Genomic DNA, 25,623 nt, shown 5'->3' on the forward strand with positions numbered 1-25,623 from the left:
ACTTTGAAGGGTGGAAGAAACATAAGGTTAAAAAAAAGCATTGATTCTGAAGTTCTCAAAAAATCTAAATAACACATATCTATACAATATAAGATGTTAGAGAGATGATTCATCAGTTAAGAATACTTGCTTCTTACAGAAGACAAAATTTTGACTCCTAGGACTCACATGGTTGTTTGTACCTACCAATAACTACAGTTCTAGAGAACTGGGTGCCTTTTTAGACCCCTGCAGACACTGTAGATACTGCAGACACATGGCACACAGATTTACATGCAACCAAAACACCCATACACATTAACTAATAATATATATTCTAAGTGGTGTAGCGGGAATAGCAGGGCTGCCTTTATGTAAATGCTGGGAGCCATGAAGCTGCAAAAAGCATCTCCTGCAGGAGGACCTAATTGAGGACTGCCTGAGAGTGCAAGGACTGCTGGTGCAAATAATGCCAGCCAATCAGGAACTGTTGGTTAGACAAGATACTTTCTTAGGACCAATGGGGACATGGGTGGAGGGTATTAAAGGAGCTTGCAGCAGTGCTCAGATGAGCTTGCTGCAGCATTTCTCACCTGATCCCGGACTCTGTGTCACTGACTCTGCACAAACTTGCCCCCAACCCCCAAGAGCAGGTAGGATAAGGCAGAGAGCTGTCTAGGGCACAGATAACAAAATGACATAATAATTTTAAGTAACAAACCTGGTACCTATCCAAATGCCTTTATCCAAAAGTTTTATTTAATATAGAAGGCTATATAAAAAAGATGTACCCAGGTCAAAACTTTAACTCACTAAATCTATGAAGATCATTCATTCTCCAGGACTTCATATAGCAATGTCATCTAGCTTCTAGATTACTTATCTCAATGTATTTTACACAAAAGTCAGAGTTTCCTTAAAATAGTCACATTTTACTGTGTTTTCCATGTATCTGAATTACTATTTAAATACCTATGTGCTCCCTAAAATTAAAAGCAGGATGAAGCAATACTTATAGTTCTGGTGCAGGGCAAGGGGACTTTTAAGAAGATACCGTAAATCAGCATTGATGATTTACTAAGTTATTTTCTAAGTAACTGTAATTATTTCCTAGCTTGGCAGTCATGAGGAAAACAATGTCTTTATGCTTACTAATTGAAAAATTAAAAGAAGTTAAATGCCACAAAACAAAGTACGTCAACCATAATGTGGTGTGCAACCCCAAAGTTACTCACGAGTGCTAAATAATGAAAAGTAGTTACTGTGAGTACCCACAGTGACACAGAGGAGCCTCTGAAGTATGCTGGACAAAACAGTCAACACTAAACACTAAAACTGTGTCTTGTATGATCATGATCTTTTGAAGTTTCAGAATAAACAGAATTAATCATCTGAACAGAAATTAGAACATGGAGGGAAGGAGGGGAGGATTGTTTGGGTGTGGGCTGAGACATTCTGAGACGTGGAAATGTTCTGTATTAGATTGGAGTATGAGTTATTCATCTACCTTGTGGAAAGTCATTCAAAAGGCTGTTGAGATTGCTCAGAGGATAAAATACATGCTGCATTAGCATGAGGAACTGTGTTCAAGTCCCACAAACCCACGTGGCAGCACTCATCTTTAATCTCGGTGCTGCTGTAGTGAGATGAAAGGCTAGAGAAACCCATAATCTCATGAATTGGCTAGCACTGCATATAGCAGTGAAGAGCAAAGACACCCTGTTGTGAACAAAGTGGGAGATTGACCTCTGAACCCCACACACATATTCTTGGATTCATTCTCTCTCTGTGTGTCTCATTGTCTCTGTGTCTTTCTCTCCCCACACTCTCTCTTTCTCTCATGAGTATGCACACTGTCTAAAGAATATCATAATTAAAACTAAGATAAAAATACCTAGAAACTTGGGAAAGTTAACCTTCATACATATGTTACAAAAGCTTTTCTTTCTGGCATTCCTATTATCTGTTGGTGTAATTTTAACTTTTAATTGTCTAAGACTTCTGTTCCTCAGCCTATAGAGAGTTTTTTTTTTTAACAAAATGATCACATGAGATTCAATGAAGAGCAAGCAATACACAAATTATCTTCAGTTTAGTATTTGTGGTGTGACCAATATTTTCCCAAGGATGTCCTGAGCTTAACAAGGAAACTCAATTCATAAGAAAAGAGACTTTGGAGCTACCATTGAGCACATATTGCTTTAAGTCAGAGAAACTGATTATCCAGGTGTGTCCAATATAATCACATGAATACTTAAAAGCAAAGAACATGCTCCTGATGGGGGTGAGACTGAGACTCCCACAGTGCACAGGCCTGCTAACCTAAAGTGAGGAACTCACACAGTGAGACTGGAGGCAGCTGCCTGGCAACAGTGGTGTGCACTGGCTGATACCAATAAGCCAGCAACCCCCAACCCAGTGTAAGAGTCCAGAAATGCTGCTTTCAGCTGCAAGCATCAAACTATGCCAACAGCCTTGACAAACTTACCATAGTCTCTCTGGGTCATCGTAGTAGCTCCCATCAGTTCCCATCAGACTGATCCTTGATTTGGGACTCCTGAGAGCAGCCACAAGGAAAAGCAGCTGCTAGGCAACTTTCCAACTTCTGGGTCAGTAAAGTAATAATTTATGTTGCTTTGGCTGTTGTAATTTGTTATGGTGGCAATAGAAAACTAATGCAGTATTTCAGAATTAGAATGAAATATGAAAGGGCTTTGATTTTAGGGGAGGGTGGAAAACATCTCATAAATCATGTGAATACATGAAAGATCTGGGGGACAATATTGATAGCATCTTTTACATCCGAATTTAATTTGTATCAGATTGTGTGACACTCTTCTACTGGACCATCCCTCTCCGGCTTGGTTTTTCAGAGCTTGTCTTTATGTTAATAAAAATTCTCTATAGGTGTGCAAGTATTTTTAGGACAGTCTTGAGTTTGTACTTATGTTTGACATTCTGACTTCATTTACTTATAGGAAATGTTGTTACAAGGCCAAAAATTCTCATTTTTAATTTCTCTAGTAATACAGAAAATATAAGTATTTTATTTGGAAAGAACTCAATCTTTTTGTACAGCTTTAAATCATTTCAGTCTCGTTTGTTTCAAACACTGTCATCAGTGACTGCTTCCTCCAGTTCCCTCCTCATCCCTTAACTTACCATCTCCCTTCCCAACATTACATCATCTTAAAATAGGCCTTTTGTAGTCTCAGCTTCAGGAAGCTCTATAGGAGTAAAGGCAATAGAATGTGTATATATTACAAGAAAGGATTCAGTAAGTTGACCTGTAGGACAGGGGTTGGGTAGTCTGACAATGGCTGGTTGTACACCAGAGAAGTTAAGAACCTGTTATGTACTTAATCTACAAATTGGATGCGTTGGCCACCCCAGTCTGGCATGGAAGATGTGGAGGATTCCTGGAGATAATAGTTTTCTGTCCATACCATGGTGGCTTTGCTATCATCATAGCATCTTCATCATTATTGTAGTCCATACACAGTCATGCAGCATGAAGGAAGGCAGGGAAGAGGTAACATCATTTTTTCCCTTATGGCTCATTATATCTGGGCCACATTTCTGGAGGTACAGCTCATTCTTAGGGCAAGCTTGTTCCAATCAGTACATCTATTCTGGAAACACTCTCACAGGCATGACTCCTAGTTAATTCAGAGTCTACCAAGTTGATAATCAATATTATCTGCTAAAATGTCCAAGGCCACCTCCACTATCATTTCATCAGAAACAACTTCTCATGCACAGTGCTTTTTCTTCCTTAAAGATTAGCTGTGAGACTTAGTTTAAGGGAAACTTAAACTAATCCTAAATATTTAGTTTAGTGGGAAAAGAAATATTATAAACAAAACCATGTGGAAACTTATTCAAAATAGTGACTGACCAGCTGACTTTCTACCATTACTTGAGACAAAGTGTGTGTGTGTGTGTGTGTGTGTGTGTGTGTGTGTGTGTGTGAGTGTGTTGTGTGTGCATGTGAGCATTGTGTGCACGTGTGTGCATGTGTCAGCATGTATGTCAGTCTGTGTGTGAGAAGGAGGATGTGTGTGAACGTTTGTTTGTGTGAATGAGCATATGTGCACTGGCAGCATGTGTATTCAAAAATGCAAAAAAGTTTGTGAGAAGGTACATGTGTATATGTCTGTGTATATATGTGTGTGTAAATGTGTGTGTGTATGTGTTCAAACCAGAGCTCAAAAGCACTCAGTAAAGGGGAAATGTCTACCAGACTTGAGCAGATGCTCCCTAGGTGATCCAAGAGACACTAAAGTCACAAAAAAAATTTAAAGCTCTTTAATGATAAAAATTTCCTTTTTGAGATATTAAAGGAAAGCAACTTCACTTGATTATAACAAGCTCCAGTTTAAAAAAAAAAGTCTGGCTACATTTTAGGCATATAAGGGATAACAATTGTGGGAAGGCACTTAAATTTATTGGCTTTAATTAAATGTGTTTGCTCTAGACTGATTTAGAATGCATTGTAATTGAAACAGAATACATAGAAAAGAGTTATTATATATTTGGGTCTGATTTGCCTGTCCACACACGAATATTCATAGTCTAGTGCAAATAAGTCTGATACATAGAAGCTATAAACTCTCTGACAATATTACTTTTTAAAATTCAAGTCAAATATTTAAAACAATCTTATACAACAAAGTATAATAATGTTTTCTTTCTTCTTAACTTTTATTATTAAAGCTAAAACCTACTTAGCCTTTTTAAAAGTAAAATGGGTTTCTAGAACTGAATGTAGTATTGTGGCAATGTCACTCTATACTGAGGGACAGAGAAGAAATCAGTTTTTCTACTAATTCATTAATCCTATTTATTTCTCTCATCATCAGGGGAAAAAAAAAGAAAAACAGTGCATTCCTTCTGTTTTCAATGTCTAAAGTATTTGACTCCTTTTTAACACAATTTAGCCAATTCTGAGTGAATAAACTCAACCAGTGAGGGCTATAGGAGCTGTGTGTGGTTACAGCAACAAAAGGCACGTGTGGAATCGGGGTAGAAGATCTGTCCATCCCTAATATCCATCCAAACACAATGAGATGAGAGGAAGTTGAAGGATGAAAAGCAAAGAACTAGAAACTAAACTATGTTTCCTGAGTTCTTATGCAAGAGGCAAGTGACAGGCAGAGAGGTAAAACATATGCATAAAAAATATCTCCATTTCACAATCTGTCTGCTTCCCATCTTCTACACAGTTCTCTGAGCCCAGAGGGGAGAGATTTGATGGAGATATCCCATTTAGGACTGAATGTTTCAAGATTTCTCATTATCTGCACGTAGTCCAGCTGTGGCTCTTTGTATGATTTTCCCCATGTGGTTCTATTAGAAGCTTTTCTAATGATGGCTGACCAAGACACTGATCCATGAGGATAGCAGAATATTGTTCATTTAACTGCTATGTTCTTATAGCAGATTAGTAGTAGTGTTTGATGTTCCTCTGAGATCCGTGGCCTATCTAAAAGCATGGATTTGGGGAGGCATGTGAATATGGAGGACCTGAAGGAGGGAAACCATGATCAGAATATATTTTATAAAAAACGATAACTATTTCAAATTTAAAAAGTAATATGGGTCTCCATTTTGTAGGAAACAAGATTATCATTGTTGGTTATTACCAGCTCCTCCAGAGTTTCTTTAGTGGGAGTCCAGTTCTTATTTCTGTTTAATCACATTGGATGGCAGCCCGTTACAGAGGAGCACACATAGAAACCTCTAATCCCATGCTGAACCTGTTTTGAGCTAGAGTGAGCAAAGAGACCCCACCTTGGCAAGAGAGGAATTTATCAAGAGGGAGGCAAATGACTTCAGCAATGAAGGTGAATCGTCACACAATATTTCACAAAATCAAAAGCAATACAAGAACTCCATGATGTCCATTCCAAAGACTACAAAGAAATGATTGCTATTTTTCCCTTTACTTTTGGCCCTTTACAGCTTCCCAAGGTGCTGTTACTAAATCTGTTGGATAGCTGTCTGCTAGAAATAACAAGGGACATTGATAAACCAGAGGACATGTGAATTTTAATTCAAACAATAGTTAGGAGAAGACCAATATGTACTTTTCCATGTTTTAATATATTTGAAGTTAAGAAGTGGCTTATAGACAATCCTTCCTTTCAATTGGTGGTGGTAAGGCAGATGGAGTTTTGGAGTTGCCATTCTTTGTACAAATAACTTGAGCTGCACATCCTGCTCGTATAGCTTGACCTGCAAACCTTGCTTAATTTTCTGATGTAGTAAATTTATGGGGAGGGTCTGCTCCACTCCATCTTGTTTATCTCCCCAGCAAAAGACAAAGACCCATAGCTGGAAAATGTGCAGAGAGTGAGGAGTCTTGAAGTACTTAGTTCTGATGGTTTATCTCCATTAAATTCCTCCCCTCGGGACTCAGAGAACTCTGGAGAGATAGGATCTGTGGGAAATTAAGTTATGAGCTAGTTGGGGAACAAGCAAAGCTTTTGGCCTGGGCATTTATTCATGAAATATTAAGTCTCAGAGTCGTTATTTCTGGGAACAAAGTAGACAGGTGGGAAAACACAAGATTACAGATGCACTTAACTACAATTTTCAGCCAAGGCATTCATCATCTGTTTCCAGTCTGAAGCGTCCTGTGAACACATTCTGGTAGGACAACTCTTAAGTCTATGCGAATGACTTAGTACAAATCCTGAGGACAATGCTGTAACATTCTTTGTAAGAATGTTATTGTATAATAACCAATGGGATAAAGAAGTCCAAAAGAGTTTGCATCAAAAAAAGATAAGAAAGAAGATCATGGTATCACCCACCTGTAACCCCAACGACTCTAGCAGCTAAGGCAGGAGGATCATGAGTTTTTGGCTGCCTAGATAATGTAGTAAGAGACTGTCTCAAAAACAAATGGATTGTGTCTAGCTTGAATTTGGGCAAACCTTGTGTATCCTGTCACAACCATTGTGAACTTATTTGTGCAATTACCCTCTTGTAGTCCACCATACAATAGTCCTAGCATGGAAGGGGAAGGGTTAGTGGCACTTTTTGCAGCTAAACTGCTGCTGCTAAGGGAGGGAGAGTCAGTTTTCTTCAAGGGTGTTAATCCCTGATAAGTCAGTGCTTCTTCAGTGGTTGGTTTCACACCCAAAAGTATTCAGACAGCATAAATTGGACTGAATTAGCTTTTCAAAGGAAACAGAAGACTGGAATTTTGGGGTAAGGAGGTAAGCATGCATTTGGGAGAAACTGGAGGAGGAGCTATGAATATAATCAAAATATATTGTGTTGAACTTTCAAAGAATTAATAAAAATATTAAAAATAAATGGATTAGCACTGTTAATTTATTAACACAAAGAAAAATAAGAAACTCTTTTATGTGCGTGCATATATATATATATAATAAGTTATATGTACATATGTGTACATATAAATTATTATTATTTTTATGTGTATTAGTGTTTTACCTACAAGTATCCCAGGAACTGGTGTGAAACAAAAATGTGAACTGTCATGTCAGTGCTGGAAATCAAACCCAGGTCCTCTGCAAGAACAGCCAGTGCTTTTAACTTCCAAGCAATCTCTCAAGTCCCAATATATGCAAAAACCTAAATAAATTTAAAGTCTACAAATTAAAGGCACAGTATAAAGAATGTAAAAACATTGTATGTGTTATTAGCAAAGTTGACAGTAGAATGTCCTTTTATTTTCAATAAAATATTTTATATTGTGAAATCTGTGTTTAAATAGGTTTCAAGAATATTAGTAAAACTTCTGCACAGGGTGATTAACAGTGCTCTATTGTTTATGCTGACAATAAAACAACGTGTAAGTGCCAACATCTCAAACTCGGTGAATTATAACACTGTCAAAAACTATTACAAAAAAGATTTTTATTAGCACTATACAGAAAGATCAACTCACAGAACAAAATACCACTATCAGTAACTCATAGAGGGAGGACAACGCTACAGACTCTGTGACACCAAAGAAATAATAAAGCCATTCTAGTCATGCCAGCTAGTGTAGTGAGGCAAGAAAGGAAGATAAGTTACAAATATTGCAATGGAAAGATGAATGTTGTCTTACAGGTAGTAAAATTGTATACATAAAAACCTCAAAACAACTATAAAAATTAAAATATATTTAATAAGGGTGGTAGAGAGATGGTAAATGCACAAAAGCAGAATATTAACTTTATACACACACAATTAAAGATGCACTACTAAGTATTATTTAACACAATAAAATTTTATAAGATATAAGGAAAAGCAAGCAAACAAAGCTCTCTTAAAATAATAGATGAAGGGACTGAAGAGTTTTGCAGAGAACATTTCTTATCAGTGGCTCTTGATGAGATGTAGTGATATGATAAGTGCTTAACCTTTATATAAAATTTTATGCTTTGCATTTGTGAAATATACAGAGCTATTAAAAATTTGAGAAGTAAACATGAGTCTGCCAGGTCATGTTTTCCATATGGTTACTGTTCTTAATTGAAGCATAATATTTGTGGAAATAACTTAGGAAATCTAGAGTTTCGTTACTAATGGCTCTTTTCAGAAATTTTTGGTGATTTGATTTTTTTCTTTGCACATTCACTATTGCTCAATTTTTAATATATTAAATATATGGCATTTTTATTAAAAAGGGAAAACCATTGATATAAATCAACTAAATGAAACCCATACAGATATTATAACAATGAAAATAATGAAAACAGTTGTTTCATAGCTCTTATTTGGTACTTATATTATCCGTAATACTGTTTGTATGATATTAATGTTTTTAATTATCACAATAACTTTAGGTGAGCCATATAAAATAAATTTTATACCTATTCAATGCATAGTAAAATGCAGGTACTTTGGCATAGTAAACAGATGTGTTTCTAGGATGTGGTATCTATGTGTGCTGATGTCCAAGTGTAGCAGGAATCTATATGTCCTAGTAGCATTCACATTGTTCCAATTTATCATATGGCTGAATCAGAAGGGTACATTGGCATTGCAAAAAGATATACTACAAGCTTGACTCCTTATAAAACTGACATATGTGAACTTTTTATGTCCTGTCACTTGCTATTGTTCCTTTTCCTCCTTACTTAAGCATACACACACATAAGTATACTCAACATACACAAAGAGAGAGGAGGGGAGAGTAGTTTTTGAGGCTAATGAAGTCAGTTTGTACATACTTCAATTATGAAACACAGACCAGTACCTAGCACTAAAATGCATCCCCAGAATGTTCATCCTGAGTGAACTGGTGATTAAATTTGAGCCTAAGTTCAAAATCATCAATTTCAGAAGTTGCATAAATTTTCCTGTGCTTTGAATGTGTGAGTTATACAGATCTCACCGAATTTAAGAATGAAAATTGCAAGGGGAAAGCTCTCTCACTGAAGCCAGGCTGCTGTCATTTATGCAGATGTTTAGCAGGCAAACAAAAACTTGGAAATTGATGATATCAACCATTTCTCTACTTCCTATATAAACACACAAACACACGAGAGAGAGAGAGAGAGAGAGAGAGAGAGAGAGAGAGAGAGAGAGAGAGAGAGAGAACAGTCTATGACTATTATGCACAAAACACAGTAAGTTTTTGCCAGAGGTGTCTTACTGCAATCATCATTGATAAGGAACACTGCCTAAAATAGACATCAAGTATCAAACTGAACCATGCAGAATTGTAATGGATTTTTTCTGGTCAGACAATGAACCAGAGTTATCATAAAAGAAAGCTGTTCAGAAATGAACACGTCTGATGTGCTGTGACCCATGACTTCATAAAGTTAATGTGACAAATGCACACAAAAGTGAGTAATCCCGAAGCAGAATGGTCTTATCAGGAAAAGTGTAGAATCAGTTTGTATTTGCAACACATTTCAAATCTTACTGACTGGGAAAGCCAACACACTTTCAGTACAGCTGCAGCAAGAAGCCTCAGGTTAAGGGGGAAGAGCAGAAACCAAATGAATTCAGATTTCACATCTTAATTACACTAAGGTTAGGAATGGAACATGAAACAGTACATAGGCCATTCCCTGCACAGTCCTTAAAATAGTGTGTTATTAAAGTTTGCAAGCAGTGTGAGAAAAAGCCTAAAGAAAGAATGCAGTAAAGGTGAAATTTCTGCTAACAAAGGCATACTTTTTAAAATGCAAGCCAGAAACTATTAAAGTAATAGCATAAAAAATGGTCTTTATAATCAAGCTATTCTCTCTCAAGTTCAATTTATCTCTTTATAGTATACTGTTCTTCAAATTTTTTTAAAATCCTAGATCACCATGATTTGAAAGTCTATCTATGCAAATGCAGAAATATTTCTGCACATATATATCATATTACTGAAACAAGAAAATAACTTTAGTATGTATTTAAGGTTAATAACAAAATCTTTTTAGTCATTGAGAATTAAAATTATTTCCTTATATCTATGTCACACTTAGCTTGTCATAAAATTAACATTTTATTAAGTGCCAATTTTTAACCTCTTTTTTGTCTTTTGTGACTAACAAAATGCTAAGTAACTAGTTCACTTTTACACACACATTCTCCAATAATGACTTTTTCATTTAGACAATGTCTTTTCTTTTATTCTTCCACACTTCAAAGAAAACAAATTATATGATTTGAAAGATGATTTGTTATTGAGGATGGACATGTAAGATCAAGTGTGAACTTTAGACACAGCAACAGCATGACAAGTAAGAAACAAGGTTGTGGTCTACAATAAATTTCCATTGTCAGATAGAATAAGGCAACAGTATCTGCCTTCTACTTACTAAGTGTGATGACATTGTTAAGGGAAAGGATGCTATTTGGAGGTAGACCAGAAGGACCAAAATTTCAAGACTTTCAGGAGTTTCTTTGATGCCTTAACCAAAGAGACTCCACCATATTTGTGAGACATCTTTAAAACTTCTGTCCAGTTCATTGTTCCTTTTCATGCAATTCTTATTCCCCAGGAACTTGCCTAATTGACTGATTTTTATTTGCAGTAATTTCAAGAAAGTTCTTCTTGTACCAGGCTAAGATACTTAATTTATTAGATGCTGGAAGTACTTTGAGGAGACATGCCCTTTCTCCTGAGTTTCAGAAGAACTTTGTTAGCCTCTAAAATAATAGGTTTGATTTAGAGGTCTGCTACGAAGTTACAAAGTGCTGTCTGGCCTAGAAGCCTGGCTTTCAACCTTAATGAATGTCTTTGTCCAGCTTCTAAAGCTTCCACATGGTTAGCATTTGATGGAGCACAATGTTTTCACCAACAGAGAAAAGCACAATGCACTCACAAATAACTCTTAATTGAATCACCTGTAGAGACTCAAATGTAACCTATGTGTCTTATCGCTTGTACATTTGAGGATTTGGAGTCCACTTGACTGTGACTCTGGGGCATTTATGGAATATGGACTGTCAGAGCATGTAAGACTTATTTGGTCTCACTGCTGAGCCTTATAAAACCTTGATTTCCCTTGCTAGGACAAGAATGGTACAATCTAATGTGGGAACACTGTCCTCTGAGGAGTCAAGCATCTTGCAGTCATGTTTTTTCTACATTGCAATAGATCAAAATTCTCGACAGACCGAAGATCTGCCTATACACACACACACACACACACACACACACACACAATTGAAAAGCAGAAGAATCAGGGGTTTCATTCATTTATTTAACTATAATTACATGTAATAGGTAATATAATTAATTGTTTCTTTAAACTTGGAAAACTATGAAAATGAAAGATTCTGTATCAGGAATTATGGACAATGATCACAAATGGATACTTATGTTCACCCTACCTATGTCTCTCTTAAGATAACGATATCCAAATCATAGTTTCTTTTTGAAATCCAATGATTTAAGAACACAAAATTATCAAATTTACTCATGTTAACAATCCCTGAATGAAAATAAATAGGACAAAATAGATTTGTATCATTACAACTTCTTGGAAAGAAAATTCTAGAACTAAGAGTTTGCTGAATTATTTTAGCATTTTGCTACATAATGTTCCAAATGCCCTTAGTAGTATGCCTTGCAAATTATTTAGTATCCAGAATTTTTATTTGACCCGTTAAACTTTTCTTTATACACCTAAATGTGCTTCATAAATGTTTTAAATTATTGCATTATCTTAAAATCTATGGCTGTACCAATATCAATATAAGCAGAACAATTGTCACTTAAAATGCTTCCGGTGCCTGAAAGTTGCTGCAATGGTGTTAGCAAAAATTTCAAGACAGATCCTTTACATTCTCTGGCAATACTTCTCTAATTGCCTGTAGTTATTAATTTTTCATTTATGATGTTTTCTAATTCTTACATTTTAACTTGCTTTATGGGAGTTTTGGTCTTCAGTGCTGTCTGAGTTTTAGAATATGCAGATTTGTGTCATTTTCTTAGCTAGCTCATGCTACTGTCACAGAAGACCAGACACTGGGTAATTTAAACATCAAAGATTTGTTTTCCCAGTAGGTCTAAAGCCAGCCTGAGCTCTGGCTGTGAAAGGAGGTGTTTTCAGGGAGGCCTTCCTGAAGGTAGCCAGGAAGTCATTTATTCATTATTCCTTCTTTTAAGAACTCCCCATTCAATTCATTTGTCTATACACTGATCTGATGATTCTTTAGAGTCTTGAGCTTAATGTCTGGCTAGATACATAGAGAGGATGTTTATCTTGAGTGTGGTGAATGTTTCCTTTTCTGTACAGTAGCCTTTACATTTTATGCAACCCCATCTGTCAATTATGAGATTATTTCCCACACCTCAGAGAGTCTTCATCTACACCTATGCTTTGGCGTGTTTCTTCTGTGTTGTCCTCTACAAGTCTTGAGTTTCTGATTTTGTTGTATATTTTGAACACCTGTCTTGCTGTAGCTTGCAAGCCTCTTCTGGGTCCTTTTACCCTTTTGTTGGTCTATGTTCATTTGAGGCAGAATTTTAAACCCTAACATTGCAACATAAATGAAATAGAGTAATAAGATATCTGCATATTTGCTCTTCTGCTTAGGGCTGCCCTTGTAGTCCAGGGTCTTCTGAGCTTCCTGAGACATTTCAGTGCTCTTTTATTTACTTCTGTTTGTCATCCTAAGGTTCACTTTCAGTAGCATAACTGTTTTTTATGATGCTTTTTCTTATAATAAATGTGCAAGAAAATCTTTACATGTTGGAGCTGGCCTGTGGCTCTCATGTTGGGGTTCGAGCCTGGAAAGCATCTTGGAACTGGAAGAGAAGAGGGAACAGAGCCTAGGCGGGTTGAGAAATAATGGGACCAAGACGACTAGTTTGTTCAAGGTTCAAATGTTTAATGGCGGACACACTTTATAAAGGAGGGGGGAAAGTCCATTCCTGCCAATTCATCCTTGGAGCCTGGAACCAGCTGCATGTGATCACATGCAGGATAGGACGTAGTATCTGGAATAGCTCTGGGGGGCCTCTCAGCAGGTAGCAGTATATTGAAGAGGAACAGCAACCAAGGCTGAACAATAAAGTGATCTAGGGAGGAGGGCTCCACCCTACATAATCTCCTTTAGTGGCAGCAAGGTCAAGTTCTGGCTCAGCCTGCTTCAGGCATGTGGGGGGGGGCTACATTTACATTTTCTAATATCTTATTTTCTCCATTTTGAGCTAATAGATTTTCCTCTGTAGACTGTTTTTGTCTTTTGGGGGTCTATTCTTAAGTATTTTGTTTTATTTTGAGATTATTATGAATGTTTGTCCATCCATTGTATCTCAGCTGCTCATTGCTAATATGTAGAAAAGATACTGCTCTTTAGAAGTTGATTTCATTTTCTTACATTGCTGAAAATAGTTACCAGTTCTAATGGATGGTCCTGGGGAATGTAGTGTCATTTACATATTGAAACAAAATATGCATCTGTAGCAGCAATAGCATTGAACCAAACCAGAAGTAGAAATAAACTTAAATCCATTAAAGCCAAATACTTTGCCACCAGTAATGTTTTCTGAAAAGGAAAGGGAAACAGCAAAAATAATTTAAATCTATCTAGTTAAAAATTAATGAGAATAAAAATAGAAATAATAATTTAAGAAGGTTAAGAGAGATGGCAGTGGAAAGGGAGAATAAACATGTCTGGGTCAAACAGGAAATAAATCAATAAAGCAAGGGGAATATAGAAAAATATAGGAAGAGAGAAGAGAAAGGTGACTTACAAATAACACTAATTGCATAATAAAGGAAAACCGAATAAGCAAAAAAGTCATAAAGTAAATGAAAAGGATGGAACCCCTGTGTATGTCAGGAGTTTTTGAGCCTCTGCTTTCTTCTTAAGATGCTATTTACAAATGTATCAAGTAAAATGTTGTGGAGAATGTTAGAATCAATATAGTAGCTTTCTCCTCTCTCTGAAAAATTTTATTCCCAATCTATCCTAGTCGATAAAGTTAAAAAGCTACTGTCTCTTAATTTTTTTTATTTTGATTCCACAGCTATTTTTCAGATGAGAAGGCTTGGTCTATATTAGATTGTCATAGCTAGAAAGACAAGCAAAAGACTTCAAACAGTGCTGGGTTATCAATTTTTTAAAATCCTAATAAATGTTCCCCAAAAATGTCCATGCCTACTGACTTAGTGCAAGGGGGATATGTCAATGCTTGTGTCAGATTTTAGCAAAAGATATCATATGAAGCTAAACTACTAATAGCTTTTATAATTTTGTAGTCATAATTTACAACATATTTCCATGAAGTTAAAAAAAGATCTTACAAAATATTTAATTTTCTCCTTATATATACTATTCTATAGCAGCCAATTTTTAAGACTTGATATTGTTTCATACCTTGAATGGGAATGTTGTAATTTATTTTATTATTATAAATTGTTTTAACTCTTTTCAAAGAACCAGCTCTTGGGTTAACTTTTGTTTTCTTAACATTAGTGACTCCTGTTATTTTTTACACTTGTCATTCTTCTAAAAATATTTCATTGATGATTTTTAAATTTAATGCATCACAATGTATAATATCTTTTAAACTCATACAATAATAAAAGCAAATTATAAAAATTCTAATGCTTTTGGAAATGAACCTATAAGTTTGAAAAATGTATTTGGGTACATGATAAAGTAACTGCTGACTAACTAACCCTCAAGCAAATATAAGACTACAAACCTGGGCAATGCCAACACATGACCACAAAGATTGGTCAGGGTCCTCCATCTTCAAAGAGCTTTAAATATGTCTGCCCCTGTCATGTATCACTTTCTGAATTGTTTTGCTTGCATTTTCCTGCTCATATTTCATTTCTTTTGCTAAAGGATACATTCGTCATCTTGTTGTTTCTAGTGTGATATGTTTGAGGTATTTATATTCTTTCTTATCTATGGTAAGCTCCCTTTTCATACACTGTACTCACCTGACACCTGCACTAAGCCGCATTATCTCTCCTTGTATCTCTCTCTGTAACTGCATGTCAGCAGAGTCCTCTTTGATTTAATGGAACAGGTTTTACAGATGCTGTTACCTTTGTAACTCAAAGCTAATTGATGCGGTATATTCTCTGTCCTATCTTTTCTTGTCATATTGCCCTTGTTGTTTTCCACTATTTAACATGAAGTATGTTCCACATGGGCAGAGAGAGTATTATTTTATTATTTCTGTATGAGGTGTGTTTTTATCTGATTTGTTTGTTAAAACAGCAAATAGAACATCAGCAGAGTGAATTGTGCTAACAATTGACAGTTAATTCAGGCTGTTTTAAAGTATTATATCTAATGCTAACCAATGTGTCCCGATATCTTATCACAGCAGAGGTCTGATTGGAAGACTAAAGCCAATATTCTGCCTTGTGCACCATGGCCACAGTGTGGGTAGAGACAAGAGAAGAGGTGAAGGATCTATAAGGTGAAGGATCCCTGTGTATATCACTTTATACATATGCACATATTCATAGATATTCTGACTCCTCATCAGAGAGATCATTAAAAGGGCCATGTTGAGGCTGAGAGAACAAATACATATTTTAACCCAACCCAAGGAGAATGGTGAGATATGAACATCAGCCTGAAGACATGAGGAACATGGACATCATTCTAACTCATTCTGAGTTCATGAAGTGAATTCTTAGACTAACTACAAGAACTCAGTCTGTCCATTATGTTAACAGAAGAATTACTATATTTTCAACTCTAGATCTCATTTTTCCACTCAAAATTTTTAGTCAGAAGCAACCTCAAGAAATAAGCACATTGCACTTGAGTCAAAACTGTGTTTGTTTAAAATTTTTAAGGAAAAAAACTCTTAGTTTATATTTGTAACTACATTACATGGTATTTTCCAGCAGTACATTTTTTTTCTTTACTAAAGAAACTTGAAATGAAATATACTAAAGGTTATAAAGTCTGTCAAAGCATGATGTCCGTATTTTAGAGCCCTTAGATCTAACATGTACTAGAGATAACAAGGATGCATTTATAGATTAACATCTGACTCCTCTTTTAAATGCACAGGTGAATATTCAGGCATCTGTTTTTGAACTGAAAAGTCTCCAGTTTTGCTAAGTTGCCAATAGTGATTTACAATTTAAGGAAACTAGAGATTCATGGTTTTATAAGTTTAGCTTATTAGCTTTATATGGATTGCTTTAGTGTTCTGTAATGTTTTGTTTGTAGGATAATTAGAGTGTTCACAAAGATAATTGAAGATATTAAATTTATAAATGAAGTTTGAAATCTTTAAGGGAGTTTAATTAACTAAGTTGTAAATGGAGTCAAACATTAATCAAAGTCCTCCTTAGGATTATTTTAAATGTGAGATATACAAACAAGACAAAGAGATTTTTAATTTAAAATCTAAAACTTTTTGTAAATAGTCTTTTGACATCCAAGAGTCAGATGAAAGGCACCTTAAAATGCTCACTGATATCTGCTGTGAGAGCCATAAGCCACAGTTCATATATGACATTTATATTCTATAATGAAAAAAATCACAAATCTTTTCTCTTTTTATTTTTATTTGTAATTTTAAAGTTTCATACATGGACATAGATGGGAAAATCTAAATTTTTTCAAGGCTTGTTAGGTCAAATGTCACCATCCCAAACTCCCTCTCTCATTCACTGCATCTTCAGGAGATCTACTTGCAATTAACTTGGAGTCTCCTTGGATTGGGCTAGCATATGTTAATTATTGATCTCACAAAAGCATTAAAGAAAGAAAACCAACCTCCTAGTTATCACTGAGTTTGCTCTACTGATGTACCAAGACATTTGTAGATTGGGCTCTTGTTTTAACCTCTGTGTGTAACTTTAATCTTTTAAAAACCTATTTTTAATAGTGGTTCTTAAATACTTTAGCCTCCCTTTTATCCCACCATAGGAAGTGGGTACAAAGGGATAGAGGGGGATCAGGGAGTGGACCTGTTTAGAAAGGTTCTTTGAAACAATTTCCCTCTGTGTTATCTGGAAATCAACAGTTCAGGTCAACCATGGCAGCTCTATCTACTTGCAAACAAGTCACAGATATATCAACAGTCCAGTTCATTAGAATCCAGTTGGCAACAACAGTGGCATTACATAGCAGAGACATCCAGGCCTTTTTTGACTGTGCTACTATCAGGGAAGACTCAAGACCAACAAGCTTTGCACAGCTAACTCTATGCTCCCTCCCTGTCCATCAAGTTCTATTTATATCTTCGAAACATCATGTGTCCTCCACGGGTCTTGCCTCAGCACATGAACCTGTCCCAGCTGACATCATTCTGCCAGCCCAAGTCTCAAAAAGCATCAAGAAACTGCAGCACACCACCAGAAGTTTTTGGTGTGTTTCTCTCTATGGAATCCCAGTAAATGCAGCTCAACTACACAGTATAAGGCAGACCAATACATGCATGTTGTCAGCAAAGAATTCTTCATCACATATCCTTTCCCATGCTTGCTTTAGCAGAATATGCGCTCCTGTGTCTGCTTCAGCTAATGTCCCTTCACAAGCCTGCCTTAGTCTTTCACCTGTGTCTACTTCAGGAAAATACTCCTTCACGTATTTGCACAAGCAAAACACCATCCAACTGACTTTCCAAAGAACCCTTAAGTCCACTTCATCTGTGTGCCATTATTTGTGTCAACACTGTTCTATCTTGGTATATATTGGTTATTCTATCTACAGTTGACTCTGGAATTTAAACATGGCTGCTTTCTCTATTATATATTTAAATTTCTTTCTTGTTTTGTTTCAGATTATTCTATGTTTTGTTTGGTTTTTGTTGTTGGTGGTGGTGGTGTTGGGGTTTGAGTTTTTAAATTTTTTAATGTATTTTTGGGGGGGTTGGATTTTTTTGTTGTTTGGCTGGTTGATTTTGGTTTTTCAAGACCAAGATTCTTGTTCTGAAACCCACTTTATAGACAAGAGTGGTCTTGAACTCATAGAGATCTTTCTGTCTCTGCCTCCAGAGTGTTGGGTTAAAATTATGTGCTACCATCTCACAGCCACACTCAAATTTCTTAAGTTTACAATTTCTTTGTTTTTGCTTTATTTGGCTTTATGTGAATGCATTGAAAAACAAGTAAAAGTGTATCACAGTTGTCTAACTGGAAATGGAACTGATTTCTTGAAGTAGGGTGCATAAGAAATATAGCTTTTGAGCTTTTTTTATTTTCTCACCCGTAATTCAGTGTTTACTTCACATATCACAGAGTTCAGCTTCACATATTGAAGATATCCTATGTTAGAAATAACAAGGGTGGGAAGATGACACACCAACTAAAGTGATGCTGTGCAAACGTAAAGATCTGAGTTCTAATCCTCAGCACCCATACAAATTCATGGGAAGTAGAATTTATTTGTAATCCCAGGTCTGGATAGATAGTTTTGTTCTATGTTATTTAATTTTCCCCAATGTATCTTAAAGACCCTGTCTACATTCTTGTTCTTTTATCTCTTTGTACACAGAAGCATACATGAACTTTAAATCATCAAGAACCATTGTCCAGTGTGAGTTACCACATATATAACATACCACAGGACACTTTTCTCCAACCTGATTGGAGAGAGATGAAGACCAGGGAGGTCTTAGCCTTCAGACATTGGCTGTTTGCTTTTAACCTCTTTTGGATTCATTATCAGTTAAGTTGATATTGCTTGTTCTGAGGTATTGTGTTGTACTTCTCCGTAAGAAAGCAAATCTACTTCTTGACCATAGGACCTAGAGGCAGTGCGAGCACTGCTGAAATGAGGCTTGTGCCACAGTCCTTTCCTCTGCCATAGCCCTCCCCTCCCCTCCCTTTCCTTACTGCCAGATAAAAACTGTTCTCTCGTTCAGCAGGTAAATAAGTTATCAGTCATCCATGTAATTCTTTATTTTAAAAAAGTGACTCCCCTATATGAGTTAATATACTTCTTATCACCCTTTTATAGTTTCAAAAGGGCACAAAGTTCTGAGGTGCAGTATATCACACACACTCATGTGTTCATGCCTACTCTTGCTCTTTCTGAAGAGAAGCTCAACTGTGTGATTCTCAGAACAGTTCTTCAGAGTAGGGTTTACAATTTTCAGGTTGGTTACCTTTAGCTAAATTGTTGGAATTTTCCCTTTCTCACTTACCTGTTTTTCCAAAACTATGTTAATAATAAAGTTAAAGGCAGAGTTGGGCCCCCTCCCTTTCTCTTGCTAACTAGAAAAACTACTTCGAAACACGGGGTAACTTTTTTTCAAGTTTACTAGGATCCACCTGAAACATCATCTGGTCTCTAACATTTAGGAGTAACATGGTTTGATTTTTTTTCTTTTTTTACTTTTGATGAAATAGGCAAATAATAGCTTTCTCGTTATTTATTTTATAATTTAAATTTCCTTCAAAATAAAACTAAATATTGATTCTCAAATACATTGTTCAAAATACAGATAGTATTCCTTACAAATATATAAATTAACCAAGTATGTATTTACCTTATTGCAATAAACGCCAGCTTTTTGTAATCTATTTATAAAAACCCTCCTTCAATTAATTGAAATTTTCTATTGGTATTGGAATGGCAAGTGGTTAAATGCTTTTATTTTGCAAATGGTGAATGTGTCAGATGTTTATTGAAAAATATACAGGTAGTGCTTTTTTTTTTTCTTAAAGTAGATAGTGAAATCCTTAAGGCCACCACACTTTTCTAAGGGCTACAGCTGGGCCTTAAATCTATAAGAGACAGATGGAGGGAGGGACCTAAGAGAAATGGGGTGGGGAGAAAAATGGGGGATTCAGGGCCAGCTCGGGGAAGGGAACTTGAGACTCATCCTATGAGCAAGCACCAATTCCTGACACTATTAATAATACTCTCTGTTGCTTGCAGGGAGGAGCGTGTTATGTTCTGGGAGATTCCACCCAGCAGCTGACTCAGACAGATAGAGATACCCACAGCCAAATAGTGATTGGAGCTTGGGGATTCTTATCAAAGAATAGGAGGAAGGAATATGGGTCCCGAAGGAAGACCACAGAGTCAACGTACCTAGATCCTTGGTGCTCTCAGTGTCTAAACCATCAATCAAAGAACACAGCTTGACCTTCATGTGGGTCCTGAAGCTGTTGCCTCTACAAAGGATATGTTCTGCTATCTGGGCCTTGGTGCCAGAGGAAGCACTTAGGCTATCAGAGACTTGAAGTGCCAGTATGCCTGGGGAAGGAGGGGGAAATACACAGGGATGTCCCCACCCAACCGAAGGAGAAGAGGATGGGGAGAGGGAAGGATTGTGGGAAGGGATGACTAGGAGGGGGCAGTGACTGCGATGTAAAGTGAATAAGTAAAAAATAATTAAATTTTAAAAAAGGAAATTCAATAAAGGTCAGAAAATATGACTAAGGGGGAGCTGCCTCTGATGAACTGGATGTTTATAGGACTTTGGATAAAATAGAAATCAATTTACAAAATCAAATGCTAAACATAGACTGTGGGGAAAAAGTAATCCTTTTCTGTATAGGCCAGTGCTTCCTTCATCCAGAACAATCTTCAGTTGACAACCACTTGCAAATAAAAAAATAATTTTCTCTAAGGGAGTCTCATTAGGGAAACAAAACACTCTTAACTGTAGGCCCCATGTCCAGCAGTAGACATGTCCAGGCTAACAGAAAGCAAACTCAATGCCATCTTTTGATGTCCTTTGTCTTTAAATGTTGAGTTAGGGTATTCATTTTTACAGGTCTTTTGCGTATATATTTGGGCTTTCTGGGGTTTTTTTGGGGGGGGGTGAGGGATTATTGTGTAAGGGAACATGTATGTTTCTGAAGCTCTGTGGTTTCACTTGGACTCTTCTGCTTGGTTGGTGTGATTTGTTTGCTTGTTTTATCCTCGTGTATGTCAGTCTATTTTATTATTTCTTAGATGCCTGTTCATTTGCTAAGGAAAGGGGCTGTAGGGAGGAACAGGGATGAGTATTCTATGATCAGAATAAATCATATTTTTAAAAGGTATTTTCACTTATAGAAAAGAATATAAAAAACTGTGATAACATTCACAAGGTTCTTCATCAGATGAGCTATTAACTTAAACACACACACTCACTCACACACACACACACACACACACACACACACACAAAATTAAAAAGAGCACTGCGACCTAGCAAGATCCTGAACTCAATCCCTAGCACTGAAGTTTGATTACTAGAATGGAAGTACACTAAATCACAAGCAGTTATTTGTTCCAATTCTGACAATGTATCTATAGCCATCTTTAAATAAAGGTAAAATTTTCAAAGTGCTTAAGAAATAAATTGATTTGTAACATTTCATTTGTATGAATATTTCACCTCCAGGTATGCATGCGCACCTTCTGCATGCCTGGCGCCTACGGAGGACAGAAGAGAGTGCTGGATTCCCCTGGAACTGGAGTCACTGATGGCTGTGAGCCACCACACTTCTTCTGGGAACCAAACCTGGGTCTTCATGAAGAGAAAGAAGCACTCTGCCAGTGCATCACTCCCACCCACGTTTCAAAGGACTTTAACATTTTTAAATTACATTTACTCACTTATTTTGTGTACATGTGTGTATGTGTGTGTATATACATACATGGGCAGGGATATAACTTTCAGGAATCAGCTCTTGCCTTTGACCACATAGTCCCCAAAATGGAATTCAGGTCATTAGACTTGGTTCCAAACCCCTTTACTCACTGAGTCATGTACTGGGCCTCAATATGATTTTGAATGTAACATTATGTCACCATATTCATAATTAATTTTTCCATTTATATTAATTATTTCCATTTATATATTATGTGTGTACTTTTTTAAATTGAAGTGTTCAGGTTATAATTTACACTATCATCAGGAACAGTAGGAACCAGAAGTATGGATAATAGGACACTTCTGTACACATTTGATTTATTTCTAGAATGTGAGGAATTTTTTCATAATCAAGTATTATGAAATGCTATATTATCACTTTACTGTATTTTATATTTCATTTCAGTTAAAATCAAATAAAAAGAAAGAAAGGCAGCTGACATCTGTAGCTATCATAAGCTCATTTTTATGAATGATCTTTTCTTACCTAGTCTCCGTGCTAGAAGATGACTGGTAGAGCAAGAGGAGATTCCAAACTGTATGCAGTGAAGATAAATATACAAAAATAAGGATTTCTCAACTGGAGGGTCACTCCACACTCCGGGGGCAGTAATTCATTCTATAAATGTTCTAAGAATTATTGCTTATTCTGGAAGCTTATTAGTGATACATGTTTACAGATTGAATAAATTGAGCATATTTTGTTTTTCAAAACATAAATCCTGGAGGCTTGAAACAAAGGGTAACTTCCATCCCTCTAGAATGGTTTTATATTGCCGGATAAGCTCAGTGACTATTGATAATGAGTCTTTTTTAAATAATGTGAACACAGCTCTGGTGAAATAAAAGGTAAAGAGTGAACTTCAAAATGAAATTGGAGAGCTGCAGATTACCGAGAGATTCTTCTGACGTGTAGAGATCACCAGTCAAAAGGTCAAAAGGTCAGAGTCCTACAGTCCACACCGATGCACATGAGCTCTTTTTATACAATATATAAGGAGAGGAAAAGAAGAGACAAATGACTACAATAAATCTCACATAAGTTTAAAAATCAAATTGTGTAAGAAAGCAGTATCATTCGTGAATCTCTACAGTAGAACACTCCACCAACCTTATACCACTATTTTTATATTTCAGTGCAAAACTTGTTCTAAATTCTATCTTAGTAGGTATCATACAAAGATAGAAATTCTTTCATATTTGCTTATTGATTAACTAATGAAAATTTTCAAAGAATGTTTTATCTCAAATGTGTGTTAGCTTTTCCCAACATATAGTTAAATGAGGTAAGAATATAATAAAACAGGATAACCATGATAAATAGATAAATGACTGATTTTGATACTCTAATCTGTTTTCTATGCAGCAAAATGGATTTTCAATAGCCTTTATCAATGATTAAAATCATTATTTCCATAGGGAAATTTAATTTTTTTGTAATCAAATGACAAACAAAAAGCTGCCAGCAAATATTTCCTGAGCACAGAGCCCAAGAGCTAAGAAAGCAGGGAGTGAGCAGTACAGCATGCTGCAGGGGTCTCTGTGAGGAGCCTTGGCAATGGCTTGTACCCGCTGGGGTTCCTCTCTTCATTCATAGGTTTCTCTGGGAACACCCCCACTACCACTGCATCCAGTAGGGTCTACAGGAACCCTGCATGCTGGGGCATCTTTATACCTATGCCTAGGCAGAAGTCAACAGTCCATTCTAGTGTACTTTTCTTCCAGTAAGGAAACTTCAAACATTCTAACTAAGGCTATAGTAAAACAATGTTATTAGGGGTGGTGATCTTTGAAGTCTGTTTCTGTGTCAACACCCACAGCAGAATAGAAAGATATCCTGCATGGCTATTCTATTAGAGCAGGCCCTTTCATTTTGTTAGGCAGCATAGAAGAAAATGTATCAGGTTTCCATTTGTTTTGGGGGTTGTTGCTGCTGCTGACTTCTTCCTCTTCCTCTTCCTCTTCCTCTTCCTCTTCCTCTTCCTCTTCCTCTTCCTCTTCCTCTTCCTCTTCCTCCTCCTCTTCTGCTTCTTCTGCTTCTTCTCCCCCTCCCCCTTCTTCTTCCTTATCTCCTCCTCCTGTTCTCCTCTAACCCTAACCATAACCCTAAACCTAAACCTAAACCTATACAAACCTTAATCCTCCTCCTCCTCTTCTCCTCCTCTTTCTCTTCCTCCTCCCTCTTCTCTTTCTCCATTTTCTTTTTCTCATGAAAAAAATCAGAATCATTTTCTTCTAATATTAGAAAAATCTATTTTTTAAAGAATCTATCAACATTCTTTTCTTGAAATTTGACACGATGTCAGCCTCTCTTCTAAATTTTCAGTATGTGATAGTCCCTTTTCTGGCCATCATATTTGTTGAGTGGCCTAAGTGGATTTGTTACCCAACACAAGTTTAAATAAGGAAAATCATAATAGTTTTTCTACTAATTTTTCAAAGATTTCTCTCTCTCTCTCTCTCTCTCTCTCTCTCTCTCTCTCTGTGTGTGTGTGTGTGTGTGTGTGTGTATGTGTGTGTCTCTCTCTGTCTCTGTCTCTCTCTCACACATACACATGCCCACACACATACACACATGGGCAGGGGAGAGACCAAACAGCTGCAAAATGCCACAAACCAAGAGACTCCAGGAGCTAAAAGTTAAAATGAGAAAAGGTTCCACAGTTCTCTAGCACTGCTGCTCCAGAGAAGCAGTGTTTGGTCCCTGAAGCTGAGTCATTTCGCTGGACTCCCTGGGATCCAGCAGGAAGTGATGTCTGAGAGAGGCAAGAAGTGAAACAGTCCTATGAGGATATGTTGTAGAATAGTCCTCAGAGTCAGTGATTTGTGAATGAATCAGAGCATGGTGTTACCTAATTTCTCTGCAGAAGCATGCCACAAGTTTCCATTTCATTCTTGTCACAAAAACAGGGTCAACATGTCCAGAATGGGAGCAATGCTTTATATGTATTATCCATAATAAAGCTGCACTCAAAAGGGAAGCTAAGATGGGCTTTACTGAGTTCTTAGTGATGATAGCTGAAGAGAGTTAACCTTGAGGAAACTAACATCTCTGTATCAACTGGAAACAAAAGAGGGGAAAGGCAGCATTAGCCCAGACTGATGGAGGACAAAAATTCAGCTCAGAGAAAATAAAACCCAGCTAGACTGAAATGGCATTACTAAATGTGTTGATTGAATGCTTCTGCCTAGTTCTTACCTTATGTAGAAATCCCAGGTCTCAAGGTGATAGTTTCCCAGTGGATAATTTGTTGATGAGGACAGGACCCTCAAATATGTTTGTAAGTAAGAAACAAAAGAGTCAGGATTGTTTCTTAGCCATGTGAAGAAATAAAGCAATGTAACCATCCAGGCAGGCATGGTAAACCTAGTACTTGGGACACAGAGTCAGGAAGTCACCACAAGTTCAAGATCAGCCTAGTCTACATAATGAGTTCTAGGTCCTTAAGGGTTACATATTAAGACACAGAACTCTCTCCAATATACGTGATAGTAATAAAATAAAGAACGAAAAGAGGAAACTAGGAAGACAATGACTTGCAGACCAGGATGACTCAACCTTGCTGATACCTCTCTTAGACTTTCAGATTCTCGTGAAGTGTATGTTTTGTCTTTAAGTTACCCAGCCGATGGAATTC

This window comes from Mus caroli, chromosome 2 (genome assembly GCF_900094665.2).
Source record: "Mus caroli chromosome 2, CAROLI_EIJ_v1.1, whole genome shotgun sequence".
NCBI classification, from domain to species: Eukaryota; Metazoa; Chordata; class Mammalia; order Rodentia; family Muridae; genus Mus; species Mus caroli.